The sequence below is a fragment of the Anomalospiza imberbis genome, chromosome 6 (genome assembly GCF_031753505.1).
Source record: "Anomalospiza imberbis isolate Cuckoo-Finch-1a 21T00152 chromosome 6, ASM3175350v1, whole genome shotgun sequence".
NCBI classification, from domain to species: Eukaryota; Metazoa; Chordata; class Aves; order Passeriformes; family Viduidae; genus Anomalospiza; species Anomalospiza imberbis.
Window position 1 is genome coordinate 21,177,598 of NC_089686.1, and position 22,646 is coordinate 21,200,243.

At 40.0% G+C, this 22,646-nt stretch overlaps 1 protein-coding gene and 1 long non-coding RNA gene across 12 annotated transcripts in view; both read right to left on the minus strand.

Annotated features, from left to right (window-relative positions):
- The window catches only part of NRXN3 (neurexin 3), a 968,667-nt gene that overhangs the window by 486,075 nt on the left and 459,946 nt on the right, over nucleotides 1–22,646 (minus strand). The window lies entirely within an intron of this gene.
- Nucleotides 20,030–21,565, minus strand: LOC137475430 (uncharacterized). Its single transcript, XR_010999890.1, has 2 exons — nucleotides 20,717–21,565; nucleotides 20,030–20,168 (listed from the first exon to the last, which is right to left on the minus strand). It is a non-coding gene; the product is annotated as an uncharacterized lncRNA (long non-coding RNA).

The window sequence follows — 22,646 nt, forward strand, 5'->3', positions numbered from 1 at the left end:
CCCTCTACAGGAAGAGGAGCACCAGTCCATACATACACACCATGACTCCAGTCTTCAAACAACAAAAAAAAACCAACCTAAAGTGATGAAATAGTGAATGTTTCCTAATGTACAGCATCCTCACATCCTTCTGTTATCCCTCCTCTTCTGAATAGAGACTTTTTAATCAGAGTGGCATGCATGATTAGTTGTAAGATACAGATGATTACTCATATGTGAACCTCCACTTAGGAGAGAGCTCCTGATCTGATAAGTTTTATTAATATAATTTCAATCCACAGCTAAAAAGTTAGTTGTTCAGAGGGTTTTGGTGCTCATCAGCTTCAGTTCACATATTCACCTAGCACTAATTCTATTAGCGCATTTCATCACTGAAAGAGAGCTCCCATTAAATAAACTTCATGAACTGTTCCAGTGTCATGGTTTGACACTGGCGCGATGCCAGCGCCCCCATGAAAATATACTTTTCTAAATGATTGCTGTGAGATGTGATCAGGAACAGAGCAGAGCAGGCCCATCTTAGTAACAAAGGAAAGAACTTTATTAAACTACTACTACTAGAAAAACTACAAACACTAAATCCTGGATGAAGACTTTCTAAAACACCCCTCCTCCTCCTACCTAATTTCTAAACAAACTCAACAGTGAGACACCACCCAGGATCCTGATCAAGTTGCTACCCTTCAGATATTCAAATACTCAATCTTTCAAGGGAGACAGGAGTCTCTCCTGTGGCACAGACTCTCCAGGAAACACAATTGCCATCCTTGTGTTTCCATGTCACACATGGCAACCGCCCGGAGAAAATCTGCCATGGTGACACTCTCCTTTCCATGTCACAGTGCTCTCACCACCGGGCATGGACAGACTGCTCACAGGGCTCCTTTAAGGATGCTTTGCCATGGACCAAAAGAGACAACAGTTCAGTTTCTCATTTTGGGACTACAGTCCCCCCCATTTTCCCCTGGGGCTGAGGGTCCAAGAACAGAGGTCCTCTTCTCCTTCCTTGAAGATAGAGGGCTTCTCCACACCTTCTCCAACTCTCCTCTGTTCTCTCTACTCCTCTGCTGGTAATCACTGAAACAGGTCTCCTGGCACACCAACGCACCCCCCTAAGTGCATCTTCTGTTAGGAGAATTTGGTTCAGTCTATGGCTAACAAGAGAAGTCCAGCCACAAGCCACTCCATCATCTCCTTCCAACTCAAGAATTTCTTCTTCCATCATCTCGGATCCCAGACTGTCTCTCTTCTACTTCAAATCAAGGAGGAGCAATATTTTACAAAGCCTTCATTTCTCAGGAAAGGGTTAAAAGCTCAGACTCCCTGGACGGCTGATATCTCTGCCCAGCAGCCGATTCCCAAGGCCAAGGCTGGGCGCCTTCCCCCCCCCTCCTTCTCCTCCGCGCCGGCAAAGTTACAGGTGCCGTCCGGACTCTCTATCTCTTCCCTCTGGGGGAGGGGGAATGACAAAGACATCTCTGCTTCTTTCCACCCTTCCGTCCACAGGAGCTGGCTCGGTTCCAGTCCTTCTACCCCTCGGCTCACCTCGACCAGGCCTCATGGCTCCCCCTCCCCCACCCAGCCCCATGGCTGGGCAGGGGAGATCTGCACAGCACCTTGACCGGAACCAAAGAGAGCGAGCTCTTGGGTGTTCCTGCTTTTAACCCCCTGTGTTCTCAGAGGCGTATCCCTATCTTCAGTGGTCACTTCAGGTGCCAATATCCAAACTTGACCTCTGATTGGTTTGACCCAACTTCCTGAAAAAATCACTTCCATGTCAAACCATGACACACAGATGTTTAACAAACTGAACAAGCTTCCTCACACTCACAATTCTAAAGATGTACAAAAAAGCTCCAGGAGATTTATTTCTAAAACTCACCAGCCTCACAACTGAGCATGCGCCCAGCTGTTGCATCCTTGTTAAATGCTCTGATTACATGAGCTTTTTCTCAACAGTAGCTCTGGGCTCCTCCCAGGAGCCAAGATCCAATGAACAAATATTCGTGAAGCTTCTGGAAAGGAAATAATTGTAAATGCCAAATCACCATAATCCAGACTTTATGAGTCTGTTCTTGGCCTTTCGCTTTGGCTCAGATGTCCTCTTCAAAGGGAGACCTCTAAAAAGAATCCAATGGCTGTCCACTCTCATGTGACAACAAGCCTGTCATTCACCTAGTAGCTTTCAGTGATTATCCAACATTCTCTGAGACTCATGCAGCTTTGTTGTGCACTATCACATACTTGTCTCCTTTCAACCCAGAGATGGATACATTGCCTGAATGCAGCTCATAAATTGCTTCAGGCCCTCTTCCAGTAAAGGCGTTGGACAAATGAGAGCTATTATTAGCATAGACAGCAGCGGTGTCCAGCAGCTAGGACTGGACAGCACTGGTTAGCATTAAGCTAGCACTTCTGACTGTCAGGGTCCTCCCTCTCCCACACTGTAACACCACATCTGTTATAACACTGGAGCAAAATAACAAGCCATCCTGTTGCCACCGAAAAATTCAGTGTGATGACCAAAGAACTCACAGATTTTGCTGGGACTTAAAGCACACCCAGGAGCAACAGTAAAGACACACAGAGCTGCCTCATTAAAAAGAGGGATGATCTGAGAAATATCAACATGCCAGACAGCTGCTAGCAAGCACAAATTGAAGGGTAGCTGGATTGTGCCATCTGTCTCCAAAGCAGCTGCTTAGGGTAGGACACAACTTTCTGATGCGAGCAGCTGGGAGTAGAAAGTGTGGCCCAACAGCCCGATGAGTTAATGCTTGCTGCAGAAATGTCTCCAAGGGTACAGTTCAGTCTACTGAACTAATAAACAACAATCCATAAGAGAAACAGAGAAGTCTTCAGATCCAAAGAACATGAAGAGGCTACAGTAAGTTCTTGCTGTTGACACATTTCTCTGCCAGAAGTTCCATAAAGCATTCTGCTCAGAAAAGCTGTTTATGTTCCATCATGTTGCTTTTATTTAGATTGGATTTCCAACTCATGACTAGTAAAGACCATTTTTAAGATGTGGAATGCTTATTTTGCACCAAATAACCCTATGAGCTGTCAGGGGTGATCATATTCCCTTCCTGTGCAAAGCACTTGACAAAGAGCTTTATAAAAGCATTATCCCCATATTACAGGTATGCAAATTAATGATCAGATTACTGATTCAATATTCAGGGGAGCTGGAAAGGTATATTGTTCCAGGGATATAGACAAAACACCACAATCCAAACTATAAGGAGAAAATAATCCCTCCAACAAGAACATGCAGAACTTTTATTGTCCTTTTTCATCCAATGGTTCCCAACAAAGTGATGAGGAAAGAGATGAAATTTTATGTGACAGATAACAGAAAGAACAAAAAAGAGGAAGTAAAATGGTATTCTTAGGTCATATAAAGAGTAAATGGGAGTGCTAATAATAAGCAATACATTCCCAAAATGTGTCTCAGGCTCTGAATGGATGAGAATGGATGATGCTGCCTTGCTTTGACCTAAATGCTGGAACTATTTTTTTTTTTTTCCCACATCAAATCAAAATCAGAATATGGGTCCTTTTTGGTTTTGATTTTTTTTTTTTTTTTTTTTTTTTTTTTTTTTTTTATCATCATGGCAGTTGACAAGACTTCAATAATTGCTTTTACAAACAAAATGCTCAGTGATACGTGGCAAGCCAGAGTGGCTGCATGTGAAGTCCATGGTTCACTCACATTCTGTGACAGATGAGGAATATATAGTTATAATTTGTGACAATCCCTGACAGCGTTTATCAGTTTTAAAGGGACAAGTACTCTCTAACCCAAACAAATGGAGACCATGTAACACACCTATTTCACTCAAAACTGTGTAACTTTACACAGTATCGTTGGTCAGCTCCGTAACAAAAGAGCTGAGAACAACAAAGTAAAGGTGCGAAGCAATGATTCTTCATGTCTGATTACTCCCTAGAATACATCATCTCAAAAGCAGACCCACAGAGTTCCAGGTGCCTCCAGGCTCTGAGAAGCATTGAGAAGATGGCATTTCAACTCTGAAACACATCCAAGCAACACATGAAAACAAAGCAGGGGGAGAGGAAAGGAAAATTCAGATATAATGAAACTGGTATCTAAATAAAGTGACAGAAACAGAGGCAACATAACCCTAGTGTGTCTAATGAAAATTCTTCTCTGTTATAAACAGAAAATAAGGGTGTGGAGAAGACACTGCTCTGTAAAACTACCAGTGAAATGCTTTCTCTGTATATAGAGAGCTTTAAAGTTCTATAAAGTTCAAGTGGGTGTAACTTGCCTTCAAATTTGAGGCAGCCTCATTCAAAGGACACATTGCATGACTTCCAAATATAACCTGACTTTTATTCTACCTCATTGTCGTTACCTCTTAGTCTTAAATGTAGGTTGAAGGAAGCAGCTGCCTTCTACTGCCTGAAAAATTAAAAACTGGCTTATGGCAAACCCAACAACTTCCATGTTACCCATAGAGATTATCAAATATTCCAAGAGATCATCAAATATTCCATCTTCTGTGCTGCCTTTGGTGGGAAAACAAAATCCACATACAATTTGCTTGGTTTGACTATTTCAGATTTCATTCCTTGAAGCTTCATAAAGACATCTGTATAGAAGCAAAAAGAGGAGTGCTATAGCTAGGATTCAGAGCTGCTTATGCTATAAAACTGGTAGCCTCACATTTTTTGTGATGCTAGGCAGGCAACAGGAACAAGGACAACCAGTGGAGAAGACAATCAAACCTGTATTCTTACAAAATTCCTTTGGATCTGCAATGAATGCAAAGGATGTTTTAGCCTCTCTATTGCTTCTCCATTCTCACTTGGAAACAAGATTCCAAATTCATCCCTAACCACACAGTGCTTAGAGTGGCTAATACTTTTAGCAGCCCATTCCTCCTGGTCATGACAGCGTCTTTGAATTGCAGCCCTGACATTTGGCATAACAATTGATTCCACTATCTAGCGTTACCTGCAAACTTAAAGACAGGGATTATTCCATCCTATCACCTCATTTATTAGTGAATGCATTAAGCAATATCAGCTCCACCACTGACCCCTTGGGAACACCACTGGCCTGTGACAAAACATAGGCATTTTGCTTCACTTTCCTAAAGAAACAGCTCTTCATGTGGAAAATGTGGGGGTTGGAACTAGATGATGCATAAGGTCCACTCCAACCCAAGCTGTTCAAAGAACCACCAGTACTGTGATGAAGAAATAAAAAACTGATTGGCTGACAAGTTGGAACTCATCACACCTTGGCAGGGGGAGAAACAGCACAGATCAGATCCACTTCATAAGCTAATTAGTTATCAGACACCAACATCTATCTTCTCTGGCCACCATTCCTAAAAAAACAAATAAAGATTTTTCCAAAGAAGCAATGAGGAAATCTAGACTCTGACATGAGCCATTATTTACAGAGTTAATAAAATGACCCTGCATTATTTATTCCAAGATCTGCAGCAGAAGTCCTACTTTCTCAACCAACATGAATAGTTTTTGCTTGAAGTTAACACTTGCCACCATAATATCCTTATTATTCTGAATACATGCTTTGCATTATTTCTACATTTTTCAAAGGATATTAAAATACAGTTGGAAACATCAGCAATCAAGTGTCCCTGTGAGGTAGATTTGCTTTTAGTTGTAATTGATGAAGTGCAGCCACTTCTAGGGTTGAAAACCATACTTAATTTCAGTATTCACACACACAAAACCCCTGATATTACATTACCGGGTCGATCCAATCCAGAGGCTTATTTAAAAACTCTGATATTTGTATTTAATTAAAGCTGTTTATAGTCAGAAAATTAATCTTCCCACTAATTTTGAATAAATAAGGAAAACCACTAGCTGCAGGATCATCCGGTCAGTTACTGCCCTGTCTGTGGATCCTTCATACTAGGAAAGAAGCAGCCAGCTTGACTTCATCAAGCAGAAGTCTTCAAGTTATAGTTCAGAGGTCTGAAATGAATGTGCAGTATCTTTAAAAGAAAAGAGAGTATATCTCATCTGACTCCTGTACTTGGGACAGTGATAGAGCGGGACTGTAGAATGGAGTCTCAGAGCCAGGTCTTAGTTCAGAGTACTCTGTGCCAGTATAGTATATGCTGGACTAGCAATTTTGGCAATTTGTGATGCATTTCTAATATATTTACTGTTCACATATAGCAAGTGCTGTAGCTTAATTTTGTTATGTTTCTGCTCTGAAAAAAATTGAAGCAATAAAACACGATTGACTGACATTTTTGTCTCCATGACACAACACTGTGCCACAGAGCCATGCCACCTGTCACCACTGCTGGCTGCAGAAGACTGAGCCCTCCACTAATATTTCCCCCAATTATTCACAGCTCACCGGTGAAAGCCCTCTGCATTTTCAGTTCCTTTAGGGATAATCTCCTCTATAATTGTACTGATGGGAAATGACAGATTAGAAGGGAGACCAAATGATTTTCAGCCTGAGCTCTAGCAAGTTCTTGCTGGATTGTTCTCAAATCTGCATGCTCTAGGCTTTCCTAGCAGCATCCTACAAGCCATCTTAACATTCACACTGCAGGAGATGCCTGCAATTCAAGGCTGCTGAGGAATCAATTGAATCAGAAAAGAACAGTGACCCCCATCCTGTCACTCATTTACAGGAAGAAGTAGATAGGAAAGCTACGTGAAAGAAAAGGTTGTGGTAACAGATTTGTCTCAACAGTTGAAAATTATTTGTCAGCTATCATTGCTTTCTAAAAGTATGTTCTTGCAACAACAAAGAAATATGACTAGAAAAAACAATGTGTGGTCTGTATACCTTGGTAAAAAGAGAGATGGGCCAATCTTGGCTTTCTGGGCCAATACATGGCAAATGGACTTCCCAAAGTGTCACTTTCTGTTCCCCGCCTCAGCTTCCCTAACCACAATTATGAGTTAGGACAGTTAGCAATTTTCCAGCAGCATTAGAAATCTATACATACATAAAAGAAAGCTCCTCAAATTGCAGTTGGAGAAGAACCGTACACAGCTCTAATGCTGGTGCCTTGCACAGCGCTGACTTGACACCCACCCGGAGCCCAGGGACAGCTGTAGCCCACAACTCTCTGTTATAAAGGGCTGTACAGAAATGTTCTTTCAACATAGAAGGTAGTGACATGAGCTAGCACATGACAGCTTACTTTCTTTAAAGCCCTAAAGTGATCAAAAGATCTGATGGGCACCACAGAGCATCTAAAACCTTTGGGATCAGCTGGGTGCCAGCCACTCTGTAGGCACAGCTTGCAGAGCCAGCAGGCTGCCCTTCTGCACAGCCTCCATTCTCAGCCCCTCTCTGTCAGACGTCTCACAGCTAGGGGGGAAATGCTGGCTCAGACTCACAGGGGACACAATGGCAACACTTAAAAGAAAACAAGGTATTCTGCTTCAGAAAAATGTAATTAAACAATCCTCATGCCAGCCACTTTTCCTCAAGCTTTGCATCCATTTTACAAATAAAAAACAAGAAAGAAAAAAACCACCACAGATTCTTAGCACCATATTAAGTTTTATGTCCATTAAATTTTACCTGCAGAAAATAAAACAATTTGTCTGTTTTCTGTCTTTTCATAATGCATTTTTATGCCTCTAGGTGTCTGCCTGTTTAGACTCTAGGGGCTGTAAAAAGTATTCTGTACACCATTACCTGAATAAACACCCTATAAATTACAACTGATATTTATCAGCCTCATGGCAATTCCACTACATTAGAAATAGTACAAGACTGTATTTAGATTGATAAGATATGGGTAAAAGATTAGCATACAGAGATGTCTAAATCCATGTCAGCTATTCTAGACAAAATACATACACATGTTACTTTAATTAACTCTCCCAGGCATTTGGAATTCCACCAGGATACAAAGCTAGCTGGATCACGAAATGCAATAATATTTTCAGCCCAGCCCAATAGTTCACCAGAACCATTCAAATCAATTTACCCAACAGAGACATTTGTCCCTGGCCTGTCACTATGGCCTGCATTGAGCCTCCTGCACTTCTTTATCTTCTGGCAGGGCCATCATAAGCAAGTGACGCAGAGGGCGATATATGGGTACTCAAAAAAGTTATAAATCCTCCATCCCTTCATCAGCCATCGGCCTAAGTGAATTTACTCCAGTCAGCACTGGCAAAGATTCCTCTGCTCTCAGAAACAAGTCAGCTCTAAGATGACATGTTCTTCCAGGAAAAGCTCTTCATTGCTTTTGGGAAAAGAAGGCTTTGCAACAGGAAGGAGTGACAAAAGGAGGCATCCCTGACAGGTGCCTAAGTATCAGCAAGTCTCTTCCATGTATTCAGATGCTTCTCAAATCTTTAGAAATCCAAACTAAGAATCTGTCTCATAAAAAAAAAAAAAAAAATCTAACAGCATAGTTATTCCACTGACCAAACTCTGTTTTAAGGCACTAGCCTTAAAGTAGTAATAATAGTAATATCAAACCAAAATGCTAAAAAAAACAAACCCTAAATACAACACCCAGACCCAAAAGAGTGGGCAGTCACCTGCACTTCAGGATAAAAAGACTGAGTTGTTTTAAAAACTCAGAGGAGCAGTGAAAAATACTCTCCTTTTTCATAACAACATCCTAAGGTTTCTTACAAGGTCTTTTTGAACACCCTTGAGGATGTCACAGGTATCCATTTCCCTGTCACACAGCTAAAAGGATGGTAATTGAAGAGTTAAGTAGCCATTTATTCGCTAATGCAAGAATCCTTGACAGGGTACACAGGTAGCCAGATGGTCCAGACCAGTAGAGACATCTTTGCACAAAGCACTTGAAATGCCAACATCCAGTACTGTAGGTACATGTACATACTAACTCCTTCCCTCCCTGCTGTAACTGAAGGCCTCATCACTGCACATGTTTGATTAGCAGATATCACAACTGCAAAGTTCCTGGATCTTCACTGCTTCCCTCTTCCTTTCCAGTGGTATGGATACCAGCTCTACAGCACCACTCTGCACTCAAGGGGCCAGGCCTAAGGAGCTTTGTCATGGCAGGTTAGTCCCTGGATGCAAATGGCTACATAGCTACAGCTTCTGTCTACAGAGAGAAATGCAGAATAAACAGAGACAGTTTACACCAGTGAAGTCCGAGCCCTGGCCTTTTCCCTAGCAGAGGATATATGCTGTTCTGCTAATAGCTAATTTGATTGCATGTAAACACAGATTTGATCTTATGAGTATCCTGTTATCCACTTTTTTGTGATTTCTAAGTCACAAATTATCCAAAAAAATCTTTATAAGCTACTATAAAGAAAATATTCACTTTCCCAACAAAACAAAAATTAAGGCATTTTGTTTGGCAGTATATTCAAAGTTTCAGCAATAAGGAGAGGATCAGATGAACAATGGATCTATTCTGAAAGATCTGGTACAAGTTTTCTTACCCTGGCATACTGAGGAAAGCAGAGATATGGGTGCTTTCCATCCACCAGCATTTCCTTTATTTCAGGCACACAAGACTTTGGAGCAGTTATGATAGGGGTGTGGTTTAGATTTGAGACACAGACAATCTGTTCCAACCTGGACACCCAGGCTATAAACTTTACCAATGATTTCCTCATCATCAGCCTCACAAAAACAGTTTTCCAGAGGTTTTGCACATACATACAAATTTAGTTCAAAGCACAAAACATCAGCCTAAAAAAATTTAATAAGGATCTCAGTTCAGCTAAAGGCAAAGTTTTAGGCATTTAAGGCCTAATTTCAATTTGGAGAAAGTTTAGGTCAATATTTATGACCTAAGACCTTTTCTTGTAACAAGTTCAACTACAAGGCTTTCAAACAGAAATCGTTCAGCCCACCCTGCCCTGCATCCACCCTCCTCCTCTGCACCCATTCTCAGAAGTGCTTGTGCAGGCACACTCACACTCTCATCTCAGTCATTTCACACCATCATAAAAGCAGCAGCCTCTTCTTTCCCATGCATACATCTCATTACCCATCCTTAGTACACATCTTGAGTAATGCAATTTAGTTCAATGTCACCAAGAGAAAGACATTCCTCTAGGACTATCATTACCATAAACCACAATCTGCTGCCAGCTTATATGTCCTTATCCACCCCTTGTTTTAACTTTATAAAGCATAACCAAGTGTTTTGCACTCTAGTGCTGTCACATAGATTCAGAAATCTTTTTCTCTTCCCCCCAAAATCATGGTTTACATTTTGCTTCCCTATACATCCCTTAATCTTTCAATCCCAGCATCACAGCACAGTTCTGTTGCCCTATCTGCTCATCCCGGGTTGACTGCGACCTTACAGAACTACTTCTCTGACCTGTTACAAGTCAACCGACCTCTCAGGACATGAAACTCTAGCCAGCAACCTCAGAGGGCCTCGTGCTGCTGTCAGGTGAAGCAGGACAATCAAACAGGTCATCAGTGTAATCACAGCTGTCCTCTATGAATAAGCCATCTCAAACTATGAGCCTACAGCAGCTCAGCAGCTGAAGAGAGTTAAAGTCCTGCAGGAGATTTTAAAATCTCTACAGCAGAGATTTTTTTACTACTTGCCTGTGTAGTCCTCTGCCACTAGCATAGGTTAAGGTGTCGTAACAGATTACAGAAAGAAGCTTGAGTCTTGAGGGGAAGAACTCTGGGAATGACCAATATTTTTATTTTGCTAAACAAAAGGCATTAAAAAAAACAACAAAAAAAAAAAAAAAAAAAAAAAAAAAAAAAAAAAAAAAAAAAAAACCAAACCAAAAAAAAACAAAAAAAAACCAAATAAAACCAAAAAACACAAACCTCCAAACTACTAGAAGGAGCTACACAGGGTTTCAGCAGTAGATTTAATAAGAAGACAGGTTCAAATCAAGTATATCCAAATCAGAACATGATCTGTGAGGTGGTAGTTAAATACCTGGATGATGAGTATTGTTAGCATATGAGTGTGCCCTGTGTCTATTAGGGAGGATAAAAGTCTTAGTTCTCATGAGTAACTTGAAAAAAGTATTTGGAAAAGAAGAGCAGAGGTCCCTTGTCAAAGGAGACATTTCTGGACTTAAAACCAGAAATATGTGAGACTTCAAAATCCTAAAAAGTGAACTTGTATCTACATAGTGATTGAAGCTAGTCAGAAAAGCTAGGAGAATAATTGCATGGTACACAAGGTAGTTTTTGCCTTATGCATATAGAGAAAATCTTTTTTAGCCTATAAGAAATAGTTAAATCTCTGTTAGCTAATATATTTATTTGCTTTTATTGCTTCATCAGTTTTAATAAGGTCTCTTGTTCCCTAAAATTCTTAACCCAACTAATTTTATGAAGATTTTACCAAAAATCAGACAACCTCTGAAGAAAGGTGCTGAAATATAGATATATAAATACTTCTATTGCTCAGTTAGAGGGCAAGCATATATTCCAAGCAAACTCTGTTCCCTCCAGGATGCTTTACATGAGCCCAAGTGGTCCAGTGGTGCTGGTAACATACTGAATTGGTCACTGATGAGCAAGCACTGGAGATGCATCACTCCATTACTGTACCCCTATTCTGAATCTTATGTTTGTGTACATTTCTGCCATACTGATGTTCACATCAGTTCACTGGACTTTCAGGTGGAAAAGCTTTAAAACATGTCTTAGTTCTAAAACAGCAAGTCTCCTTAACCCTTCAAACCTCTGGCAAAAAAGGAAGGCATATGTAATTATAGCACGACATTTTGCCTCCTTGAACTCTTCTGCTTTTAGCATGGTGTGGAATTTTCCTTTATCTGATTTTTTTTAAATAGTGTGAGTGACAGTGTTATATGCTGTTGAAAATCCATCAAAGTCGATCTCAAATCTACTGTGGAGCATTATCTTGGTATGCAGCTAATACAAAAAGGACTTTGCAATGAAAGGTGCTACAGGAGCACAGGTGCCAGGGACCCCATGTTACTGAAAAATTCATGGAGTCTGTAAAACAGTTTATTCCTTGTACTTTATGCCTCTGAAAATGAATATGTCTGCTCCTTTTTTGCTAAATTTTAGTGTCCATGCCTTGCAAATGTGAACAATAATGAGAGTTTCAGAAGGAGGAAGAGTCAGGCCCTAGAGTGCATGCAGTGACCCCAAACTTTAGCAAGGCAAGGTGACTTGGGAATGTCATTTCTTCACTGTGGAAAACTGCACAGTGGGAAAGACAGCATAGAGAACAATAGCCTGGTGTGCCAGAGTAGAACCCAACTGCTGATTACTAGCTCCCCTTGCACAGAAAGGCCAAAAATGTCACATGGCTCCAATAGTAAGATTTAAATCTTCCAAGAACAACAAAATAACACAAAAAAGACTGCTAAAGGGGACAAGTCAGTGCTATAACTGCAGCTGAAAAGAGTCATTCTTTGTACCAAGAGATGCTGTGACAGTAGCATTAAAAATAAATCACTCTGACTTTTTTTTGTTCACCAGTGGCACTTGTCTGCCACTGCTTTTAATTCAAATTGGCCTGAAAAACAAGACTCATCCATTTTGAGTCCCGGATCTCATGTAACAGTAAGGGGAAAGCCACACAGTTATTAACAGCCAAGCAGTAAAGAAAAAGTAACTTGATAAAGGTGGTACATTGCAGGCAAAAAGAGATCATTTTGCTGCTTTGGGATTTCAGCAAGTCTGTGGGAAAGCTTATATATTAATAAAACATGATTATTGACATTCACTAAGACTTATTGTTAGGTCTTTCCCTTTTTCTTGTATACTTGTACACTTGTACTTATTTATCACAGTCTATAAAAACGGATCATGAAGTGTAAAAATGTTAGAATTACTTTATAAAGGGTTATACATCTATACAGTGTAATTCTGCAAACAGCTTCCCAATATCTCAAAAGCATTACACATAAGAAATAGCATCCTGTTCTTTAGATTGAGGTCATACTGCCATTTTTGCCATTAAACACCAGAAAGGCCTTCAGATCTCTCATATGCTATAGCATTCACATTCTTTTGCCTGTTCTATGGACTAGGTTATTCAGAAGATTTTTTTCTCCTAGGCAGGAACATATCTACACTCCAGAAATAATTATCTTATCACTTGATGTGAGCCCCAGTTGGGCAGACTAGAGAAATAATCAAAGAAATCAAGCAGCTTGCCTGCTCATTTAGGCCCCCTTCTCCTTCAAGAGTCCAATGCTTCTTGCTTTCTTTACTTGTTCAAGACTTTAAACACTTGGGAATCATTTGCAGTCATGCCATATGTTGCTTACTTTTACATGTCACCCTCAAAATACTACTCATTTATACCAATAAACAGTAGATTGACTAGAAGGTACTTCCTAATCAGTCTTCCTTTTCATTAGCATCCACATTATCTGTTCAACATATGAGGGTCCTTTAAGAGACTTCCCATCTTCTAAATGAAGTGGCTCATAGGGGACCTTATTCTGTTTCTGTGAAATGGTATAGGGCACATCAGCTTATCTCCTAGTTTGCTTCCTTTATCAGTCTCTCCCCAGTAATTTAAAAAAGCCACAAAATCTTGCTGTGCTGCTGAGAACTGACTCATGTTGCAAACCTCTTTCCATGCAATAAATTCAGTATTAGAGCAAACTTCTGAGGTACCCTCCGTATGTCAGATTTCTTCTTTGTATGCTCTTTCAGAAGAGACAAGAGCACCTAATCTGCTGAATCTGTTCTGTCTTGTCTTGCTACCAAATTTGCCAAGAGAAGTGATAATCATTTGATCCATTTTAGAGAAGCACAGGGAAATAGGTTCTAAAGAATAGGGAAGTAGCTACTTGTTCTACAGAAAATAAAATCAAACTCTACATTTCACCAGGATGCCAAAAGACCACACACTCTAGGACTACATCTACCTCGGAGTCCTCCAACCCCTTGAACTGTTGTAGGTTTTTATTCTTCCTTCTACTTCTTTTTGCCCTTTTTCCTTCAGATATGCCCTCAGCTTCCAAAAGAGAGAGACTGAATAATCTCTTAGTAGCTGACAGAAACAAGATCTTCCCACAGGCAATCATTCAACCAGAATATAATTTATTCTCTGCTTTTCCCCATCTATTGTTATGCAGTTTCAAAACCCTGAATGGCTTTGCAGTCCTTTACGCTTTTTCTTACCACAAATCTGAAAGACATGTAACTGCTATCAGCTCCATTTTGCTAATATGAGCTACAAATGTGGGTTTAATCAACTAACTGAAGGCACCATCCCATTTACAAAAATGTTCATGAGCAGCAGACAGTAACAAGCTTAACAGAGCTCTATTTTAGAAAGAGATGATTCAGGCCCTGAAGGATTCTGCTCTTCTTCATTGCCCATAAGGGGAGTTTGACTAGTTCAAATATCCCTATGTGGCAGGTGTCTGTGTAAGGTAAGATTGAGTCTACAGTGTAACTGAATGTGCCAAGGTTCACCAAGGTTTGCTTACCAAGAAACAGCTCTGCCAGACCAACCAGGCACCACAAAGCGCCTCTGAAAAGGATACCAGGAGTGGTCTGCAGCTGCCTGAGTCAGTGCTGGGAGAAAAGCACATACACCACTTCTTACAAACAAGTCTTCATTTAGTCTTGTGCCAGCACTGCACAGACATTGCCACCATTATTTATTCCTATTTACCAAGCATCAAAGAAGGTAAAACTTGCAAGGAAAACCAGTAGCATAATTCAGATAAGAGTCATACTTCCACATAATACCCAGTTAAAAAAAGACAAAAACGTTCAAAAATCCAGGACTGTGCTTTCTGAACACAAATAAATGCCAATGCATGTACAATACTGGTCAAGGAAAAATAACTAAAACAGATGCAGAGGAAGGCTATCAGGGGACAGACAAGCCTGTCTGGGAAAAAGAATATTAAAAAATCTTGGCTTGTTCAGACCAGCTAAATAAATGTTGAGAGGAGATACATTTACTGTGCACAAACACCCAAGGGTAGAAATAGTTGAGGAGTGGAAATGACTATTTAACTAAGGACAATACTGGTACAAGAACAGATGGTTATAAACTGCCAAAGAATAAATTTAGACTGGAAATTAGACAAAGGTTTCTAATCAGCAGAGCAATGAAGCTTTTAAAAAGCCTTTACAGGGAAGAGGGGCAAAAAGCTGCTCTAAATGAGGGATAAATCTTCATGCATTTCTAAAAGGTATTATGAAATATGGTTCCCTACCAAAGCAGAGTACTGGAGGTAAGGACTCCTGAGCTTCCTTGCAGCCTCCTGCTTCTCTGTATTTCACACTAAAATCCATTCACCGAAGTATCAGCATATCAGAAGTACAGTTCTAAAATATCTTGCCCTCCCAGAACAACTACATGAAGAACCACTCCAGCTGGAGTCTGCTGAAGGGTAAAAAAAGATAGCTTCTAAGGGAGGGACTCAGGGAGCAGCCAAACCCATGAAGAAAGCCTGAGCTGAATTTTTACCTTATTACAAAAGCCATTGACAGAATATGTCACCTCCTTTAAAGCTCAAAAAACAAAACTCTTGAAAAATTCCAGGGGCTCCTCAACACATTGCTCCCTTCCAGACAACCCTCCTGATGACCATCAGTCACTGAAAGATGCAGTTTTGTTGTCTGATCACACAATATCTTTATCAAAAGACCAATTATTTTTCCCTCTTTATTTTAATTAAAGTTTTCTATAAAATACAAGGATGGAGCTCAACATTATCATTAAACATTGTCTCTTTGTTTTCTATGAGCAGGACACAGTCAAATCTTTTGCAGACCCATACAGAATGGTAAATATTTGATCTTTTCAACATGTGCAGGTGCCAAAAGTGATAAAGCACAGGAGGAAGGTAACTTCCTGAGAAGTACTGCAGATTATAGGTTTTGACCTGTTTGCTTCATCCCTTTGTTATGGCTGCATCGTGTTTAGCATCTGGGGACATGCCACATACAACATGTATCATTATTTTAGGATCAAAAACACAAAAAAAACCTCTCAAAAATGAGAATTTGCCACAAAGACTCTATTTCATCCAGCAACTCCCTATTGACAGCCATTTCTATAGTCCAAATTATCAGGGCAGTTGAAGATATTCTAAACATTTCAGGTGAAAGTGCTTGGAAAGCCCTAGACGCTGAGGAGATATTCTCTGGGATACTCAGAAAACAGGCCAGAAGTAGTCCATGGATAAGTTATCTGGACAAGACAGTTCCTGATAAAGTGAGGAAACTCATGAGGTATTTTTGTAGAACAAAAACTTCACTATTTCTTCAGAAAATCTTCAGCTAACTGATGTAAGACAGTACGAGGTTTTCAGTTGCAAGCTCTGTCCCCTTGAACAAATTATGAGAGCTCCAAAATTTATACAAATAACCCTAAATTGACTTTTACATGCAGAGGCCATAACCATTACCACTGTACACCTCCTTCCACAGACTAAGACCATGTTCACTGTGACTGAATCCTCTGATGATAGGAGGTTTTCAACTGCATGCCTGATTAAGTGCTGCCTTCCAGAATTCTTGGATAACAGGAATTAAATTTTAATGCCCTTAATCTAGTTGACACTTTTTCATAAGCTCTTCCTCCTCTCCTTCTCCTGTGTTATAAATGACCAATTACCTAATCTAAGCTAATGCAGGCTTTGGTGGAGGCTAATGAAGATGTGGTGGGTGAGATCCTGCTTGCAGCACAGTTCCATTAGGAAAGGTTAATCACCTCCTATCTTACAATCCCACATTTTAGCTCCAAACAGCGAGGAGGCAGAGAAAGAGGCATCCATCACATTAACCAAATAGTACAGCAAATGCCTGGCACCTGATCAACAGTAAGGTGCTCTCCTAATGGGAAGAGGAAGACTGCAAAATGAAGACCAACAGTGACCTCCAAGGTTGCTCAGGGACAGAGATCCCCGCGTAAGAAGTAGGGAAGGGAAACAGCCCCAGATAACAGTTGAGATTTGTGCTTTAGAAGAAAGGTCTACATCTTCCTTCCCTGAGAAGGAAGTGCATCACACTGTATGTGATGTTGCCCTTTCAAGGAATCAAAAACCTTGTCTCAATGAAATGAGCATAAGCAGCTGAAGGAAACCAGAGAGGAACAGTCCCAATCTATGTAGAATGAAACAAACCTTCAGCTACTTACCATTATTTCATAACTCCAGAGCCTCAGGAACAGCCTAGGCAATGGAGTAGTGATATCTCCTCTCTACATTCAGACTATCCATTGCTGTTCAATGTTGATCAACAAGAATCATTTATCTCCAGTGAATTTAGAATGCATTTGAACATAGAGCCAAAGGGTTTGTTTGTAGCATCAACAAGGCCTAAACCTGTGTGGCTACACCTGCTTCTGTAGATATCTAGAACTAACCTTCATGACACCAACTCAATCCATTACTATGTCCTTACTCAAAGAAAGATTTTTTTTTTTTTGTGAACTGAGGCAAAGTGATTGTTGGTAGGAGGAGAGGAGACATTCCTAAAACTTTTGCATTCTGATTGACTACACAGTAATGTTGTGTAATTACTACAAAAAACAGATTTTTTTTTTTGGTTGGTTTTTTTTTGTTTTGGTTGGCTGGTTGTTTTTTTAACTAAAGGTTTTTTCTAGAATTGTCTTCATTCATTACCACTGTCTATGACCATTAAATTTCACTCATATAAACAGTGAAAATCCTTCCTCCTCATCCAGAGACGCTCCAATAAAAATGAGAAATACTTCAGTTGTGAGACAAAGGTATTGCTTCTTTGCTGTCTTTTTTTTTTTTTTTAATATATATATGGCTCCAGGTTACCTGGTTAGCTGGACCTCTTCAGCTCTTTAGGTCCTTTAGTGTCCTTGCCCAGATGACACAAATATTCTCCCTTTCATCATCTGAGATATCTTACAAACCCAATTTATGCAATCAAGAATAGGTCCCATGATGTCAAAGCTGAAATAGGATCCTCTGAAACTGGTAACATGTATGGTAGACGATAGTGAACAATTTTTTTTAGCTGTGTTTAGTCATGATCAAATTCAGGCTCTTTATAGTTCTAGAGCAACCTGTCATCAGCGAGATCTCCAGTTAGTTTGCAAAGTAGGAGGATGTTTCCATGCAGTCTAAACTTAACCTTAGTTAAACAATTTCTGCTTCTCTCTACTCTTGGTCAATAAATACTCAAGTGAAACATTTTATATTAATTTCTTCTGAAGCAGAAAGGCAGACAATAGCAGCAAAAGAATCCTCTGCTTAGAACTTGAACGGTGAAGAAAACATTCAGATGGTGATCCTTCACAGCTGCCTACTGAAGAAAATGCATACTTGAACAGCCAGCAACTCTGATAGCTAAGGGACAAATTGTGAAAAAAATACAAAAGGAAAGCCATACAGACACAGCTGAAGTGGCAGGCAGAGGTTTAAAAATTTTTCTGAGTGATCTCTTTGCAAGTCTGCAGTGTATATAAGACCAACATTAGGCACAGGAGAATAAGAAACCTAATTTAGGAGTATGAAATTGCTTTTTGAAAGGATTTTGAAAAAAACTTAGAAATTATCCTTTCAGAAGCTCCTGTCCCAAAATTGCTTTCAAATTATTTTCTAAATACTTAACCCTTTATTTTACTAGATTAAACTTTATATTTTCTTCTTTTTTCCTAAGGTTTATTAATATATCTCTTCAGATGAACTAGCCAACACTGAGCTTACTTTTAAGAACCAGTGATAAATTTGCATTTTATGCCCAGCTAAGTTGAAATAAATATTTTAAGGTTCTCAAGCTGTGTCTACACATCCATACTTATCAGACAACATGCAGAGACTCAAAAGGACCTACTATTATACCTACTTATGGTAGAAACCAGTGTAGCGCAATGAACAGGTGAATGGATACAGCAAAGACACTAACTCATGGATTGCAGCAGTCCAGGTGAAGACATCCACCACACCCCACGAATACTAACAAAGAAAAAGAATTTGCTCCATACAAATTGCAGGGGAAAAGCTCTATATCTTCCACATGGAAAGGTTGCAGTTAAACAAAGACCACCACTAACATCACACTAAGAGACAGAACCTAGGTGCCCTCAGACAGTTCCAGCAGTACTCTGTCATAGGTAGTTTCACAGTTCAAAAGGGAGAAGACAGATTTACTGCCCAAGCCAGAAGGCTCCAGGCATAGGAGGAGTGTGGGCCTTGCTGTGCCCTGCTTCTTCAGGCAGACACTCATTTGCCTTAAGAAGGTTTTTCCTTTTCTTTGGTGTGTGAAACAGAAGGTAATTCTCAGGTGGATTCAGAGTTATTCATAAGTGTAATTAGATATTGCTGCAGCCGGTCACTGTGCTTGCTAGTTTGTATTGTACTGGTGACTAAGTGAAATAATAGGATTTCTGACACAAGGACTTTTCTATTACAATTAGGAAAATTAGGAAGAGATACTTCCATTATCAGGTTTACAAGTTTTACAGGTTTCTGAGAACATCTGAGCTCAACTTTCGTTTTCTGAGAGAACTAGCACTACCAAAACATCCAGTCAAAAGCTGTAATTGGCAAATGCTAGAGATCATGAACAGTGGCTCCATCAAAATTTCCTGCTGGATTTCCAATTTAAAACTTACATTTTTCAGCATTTATACAATAGCATTCACTTACCTGGAAAATATAAGTCTCATTCAGCTTTTGACCTCACTTCTCTGACACAAGCCTTAATTAGAGCCAAAAGCAAGAGAACTGTTCTGATGTTGAAGCTTTTCCTCAAGAACTTTTCAAGATTTTCCAGTACTCCAAAACATCCCACAAAGTAAGTTATGTAGTGGTCATGACAGCAGAACAGCTGTTATTTTCTCAGAGACTGAGCCATATCTGAACCAGAGGAAGATACATAAGTGATCCCAAACTAGCTCATCCTCCCTACCATCTTCCAACTCCTTTTGAAGAGGAAGCTCTCTTTGACATCAAATAGTTTCACTACCTTCCGTAGCTAGCAGTTCCCAGACTAAAAAGATATATAAGACAGGAGCAACAAATGCCAAAGGAAACTTGGAGTCATTAAAAAACAAAACAAAGAAATTAACAAAAAAAAAAAAACCACAAAAAAAAAAAAAAACCACAAGCAAACAGGAGCAAGGGAAAATTTGCTCCATGCTTCCTAGTTTAAAAATTCTGTCTCTGGAGAGTTGAACCCCTTCTGCACTGATGTGTCTTCCTGCTGTTTTACTGTAAGCTCTGTCAATTCACAGCTGCTGCTCTGCACAAGTCCTGGGCTGCCTTCAGAAAAAAAAACACATGGAAAAGCTGGGGAACCATTTCCCCCACTCAAATAGCAAATCCCAAGTCAGAAAGAAGACACCACCAACACAGAAGTCAAATCTGCATAATAACAGCAATGACAAGGTGAGTCAGGGCAAAAGCTGTACTTCTCAAACTAATGAGAGTAGCATCAGCCATTTCCTACACAGATCAGGCCCTGCTTTGAGCTAGTCTACCTCACCCATGCCCCAACATTCTCATCCAAAATGCTCTCAAGTTACTACTGCACTGTGATCCAGACTGGCCTCCAAAGCTCAGTATAATCTATATGTAGTGAATAAAAATCACTTAACTGAACAGCATAGAGCTCAGTTATTTGCTAACATGCATGCTTTTGAGGAAGGCAAAGTAAGTAACACATTGTATGCAGAAAACACCTTCACAGTGTTATTCATAAAGTCTTGATGATATTTCTCAATCCCCTAAGCCTTGAAGCCATAACTACTACATGAAGATAAGACAACCCCAGAGAAGTATCTGGGGAGGACTTAGAGACAGAAACCTATCAGTGAAGCCTAGCTTTTAATGTTTGGTAAATTTTCATGGTAGCAGAGACAGAACACTGATGGAGAAGTGATGAGAAACATCACTTCTGAAGTTAAAAATCCCTCTGGTGTATATCTGATGATACACAGCACTTCTGAAGTTATATCTGGGAATTAAAATTTGAATGAGAAATCAGAGATGAGCTTTGAGCACTGGAACATTTACTAGCACTTTAAAAAACTTGCTAGAGGTATCCAGATAAGAAGCTTTTCTTGCCCCGGAGAACATGCATGACATGGAATTTCTATGCCACAGCTCTTGGGGATTAATGATGGCAAAAACTGCTGCTTGTATCCAAAACATGTCCTGAGGTAAGGGAGTTAAAAACAATCCTTACACAAAGATGTCATTAATGCAGTTAGGTCCTAAAGTTCCCAAGCTGAGTGAAAAGTAACAACTGTGAAAATTGTAAGATGTGCATTAGGAATCCTGCTGAAATGCATTTAGGTATTTGAAATGGAAAACTGCTACTGACTTGCCCCAGAATTGCAGTTGTTCCACATGAATCAGGACTAGTCACAAGGAGTTAAAAGTGGGGAGTGTCTCAGCCTCATTTAGGCACGTAAAGATTTTGTACCTCTTCTCTACTAATCACCTCCACGCCACTTATGGGGATTTCAGAATAGATATTATTAATCAGGAATCCGCTCTCAGTCAGCATAAAAGCAGGAAAGTACAAGTTGAAGCTTTTGAAAACTGCCAAGAACAAAAATGGGAGGACAAGTGAGGTCAGACTGTTCTTTACAGAAGCATGAGGAAATGAGAGGCAGAGCTGTGAAGACACTGGACACACATCTACAACACACAATGAGTGATAATCAGGAAGCTAAAATGACAGACTCCAGGGATACACAATGGATGGAGAAGCCTTTCACCCCAAATACCTGCTTCAGTAAAGAACGAATCTGTTCTACAGAACAAAAGGAAGTTCTCTATCCATAACTTCGAAAATAACTAGTGAGTTGCTTCTTTTACTTTCCACATTGACACAAAACTTGCTTTAGCAACCTAAGAATAGCTAACACCCTGGCAAGTTTGTCAAAGGTGGCTTTTCCCCACCAAGAAGTCTCTTTCCACCTTGCGGCAGAAGATCAGTGTACTTCAGCCATTTCAAAGACAACCTTCCAAAGTTTCCTCCTTGGAAAGACAGCACCTTCAGGAGTGCTCTACTCCAAATCTAAGTGAAAGCAGGAGAAATAAAATACAAAATGACTCCCAAAACCATAAATAGGAAAACATATGGTAGGAGAATGAGAACAGCAGAACTGCTAGTTATTTTAAGTGACAGGATCACATAATTTAAGTTTCCAGGGCTGAAGCCCTGGAACATTTTGCACAAGACTTAAATAAAGAAATAAATGTGGAACTAGGCAGACCACTGCAACATGCAGACATCTTCCTGACTCAGCAAGCTATCCACAAGGAATGGCCACAGACAAGAACACACAATCTGAGTTTTTCTGTTTGCTCTTTAGCATGTCTGGCCTGAAACTATGGCATCTGGAAGCAGCCTCCAGAAGGTTTCCTAAACCCTCAAGCCATGGCAAAGCTGCAGGACTCAATAAATATCAAGGAAGACATAATCTGTAGAGGACTATACAAAGCCTTAGGTGATTTTGGAAAACCTCTTTTTGAGATTAATTTGGAGAGGCGAAAAAGACAGCTGGAAGATAGAGATTATTTCTAACTTCATTTCAAGTTTTCATAATCCAAATATCCACCAACAACCTGGGAAAACTAAAGCAAAGGATGCTTGGGGTCTGTGGGCACACAGCACCATCTTGTGGAGTGAATGGAACAAGTATAAAAACCAAGGAATGATTCCAGCACTTGAGACGTCTGCAGTTTGGTTTTTTGACAGGCTGCTCTTCTAGAAGGTTAACAAA